Source organism: Choloepus didactylus, chromosome 24 (genome assembly GCF_015220235.1).
Source record: "Choloepus didactylus isolate mChoDid1 chromosome 24, mChoDid1.pri, whole genome shotgun sequence".
Lineage (NCBI taxonomy): Eukaryota > Metazoa > Chordata > Mammalia > Pilosa > Megalonychidae > Choloepus > Choloepus didactylus.
This window is the reverse complement of record NC_051330.1, coordinates 22,152,676-22,154,958: the sequence shown is the minus strand read 5'-3', so window position 1 is coordinate 22,154,958 and position 2,283 is coordinate 22,152,676. Positions and strand designations below refer to the sequence as shown.

The 2,283-nt window shown below is 33.9% G+C and overlaps 1 pseudogene; it reads right to left on the bottom strand.

Annotated features, from left to right (window-relative positions):
• Nucleotides 1–200: 200 nt before the first annotated feature.
• Nucleotides 201–1,219, bottom strand: LOC119520097 (annotated as a pseudogene).
• Between the last annotated feature and the right edge of the window lie 1,064 nt (nucleotides 1,220–2,283).

Sequence of the window (2,283 nt, the reverse complement as noted above, 5' to 3'; positions counted from 1 at the left end):
CAAATATAGTCATAGGCATATAGATGAGACAGGTAATCTACATTTATAAAATGTTACACAAAAGGACTAATTGTTTATTTGAAAAGATTCTAAGGTATATTAGGTAAAAATAAGCCATCTTCTTCTCTAGTTTCTGACCCTAAAAATATGGATTGACTCACATTATTTTCAGTTCTACTTAATGCCAAAAATATACTTTATTAATAAATCAATTTTTTCTTAAACAATTTTTTCATTGCCTCTTTTACATCTTTGTTCCTCAAGCTATAGATGATAGGATTCAGCATGGTAATCACAACAGTGTAAAATAAAGACACTATCGTATCATGGTCCAAAGTGTAGCTAGAACTTGGCCTCACATACATGAAAAGGATGGTTCCATGGTAAATTGATACCCCAGTGAGGTGAGAGCCACAGGTGGAAAAGACTTTTTGCCTCCCTTCAACAGAGCGCATCCTAAGAATGACCAACAGAATAAAACCATAAGAGATCAGGACTATTGATATGGTAATTATCTCAATAGAGCCAACAAAGTAGAAGAGTAGAAGCTGGTTGATGTGAGTGTCAGAACAAGAAATTGTGAGGAGTGGAGGGATGTTACAAAACACATGTCTAATTTCATTGGATGCACAGAAGGATAGGCTAAAATTGGCCACTGTGTGTAATGCAGTATGCAAAATGCCACCAACATAGGAAGCAATGATGAGTGGCACATAGACCTGGGGTGACATGTTAACTGAATACAGTAGTGGGTTGTAGATGGCTACATAGCGATCATAAGCCATTGCAGCCAAGAGAAACATTCTGTGGTCCCAAAAGTAACCAGCAGAAACATCTGCATTGCACATCCAAGAAATGAAATGGCTTTGTTCTCTGCCAGTAAATTCACTAATATTTTGGGAGTGACAACTGAAGAAAGGCAGGCATCCATGAATGACAACACACTCAGAAAATAGTACATGGGGTTGTGGAGCCAGGAATCCCCAATGACCAATACAACTAGTCCCAAATTTCCTACCAGAGTAAAAAGATAGATTGCTAGAAAGAGGAAAAACAGGGAGATGTTTAGCTCAATATTATCTGTGAATCTCCTCAATATAAACATGCTGACCCTTGTCAAATTTTTCAGTTGAATACTGTATGACTCCAAATCTGATGATAATGCTGACATCTTTGTTTATATTTACAGGTCTGCAAGGCAATATCTGGTGAAATAGGGTTCAACCAATAATATCCCCATGTCTGCTTCTTAGAAGGGCAAATGGTAACCTAGGCAGTGATAGGACAGATATTGATGAAGGAATGGGGCCCATGTGGGTGCATTACCCTGTATAAATTAAAAAAAGACATGATTTCATTCTTTTTTTGCCTAAATTTGTCATGTTAAAAATTTAAAAAAAGAACTAAATTTAAGAGGATTATTTTCTGTAAAAAATTTTTACCATTTCTTATATCACATCATTTTAAAATTCACAAGAAACAATGAATATCTGGATTTTGGCATCCAAAAATATTACAGTGGATGATAGCACTTGAGGACAAGTTCAAAAACTGCTACAATGTGCATGAAAAATCTTTCATTGATGATCATGATTATAAAAGATGAGCAACCACATCTACCTCAGAAGACTGGGTTAAATCAAATAGAAAAACAAAGTGAAAATTATGCAATTTAAAAATGTTTCCAGGAGACTAAAACTGAGATAAATTGGAATTATGTTTCAACTTGTCTTACATGACAGACTTTTCACACCTACGTATTTCATGTGCTCTTTCCAGGCAATGATCCTGTTCCATTAGGTCTTATGCAATAGTTTTGAATAGGACAGAAGAAATTATCCTAGAATTATAAGCACCTTGTATGACATGAAAAAAAAGTACAATATCTATTTTCTCAGTTTTCTTTCTTCAAAAACATAACACTAATATGTACATATTTGGTTTCTTCAACTTATTGCAACATTGCAATTGATTTTCAAATGTTGACAAAAACTTTGTAGGGTTTTTCTCTATGCATTTGCTCATTATTTCAGTAAAGTCCTTGGATGGATTTTCCAGACATAATTCTATCAAAAAGAAATCACAGCCATACCTTTAATATGTTATCATTGCTAATGGAACTTCTAAAATAATATAAAATAATATAACCCAATAATCAGTAATAAATTGATTGTATAAAGGCATACTTATTGCTTTGCTACAATTTAATGTTTTAATTCTGGCATTTTTTCCTGTGCCATCAGAGTGTTTCTTTAATGAACTATGAAGAAAGAAAACTGCATG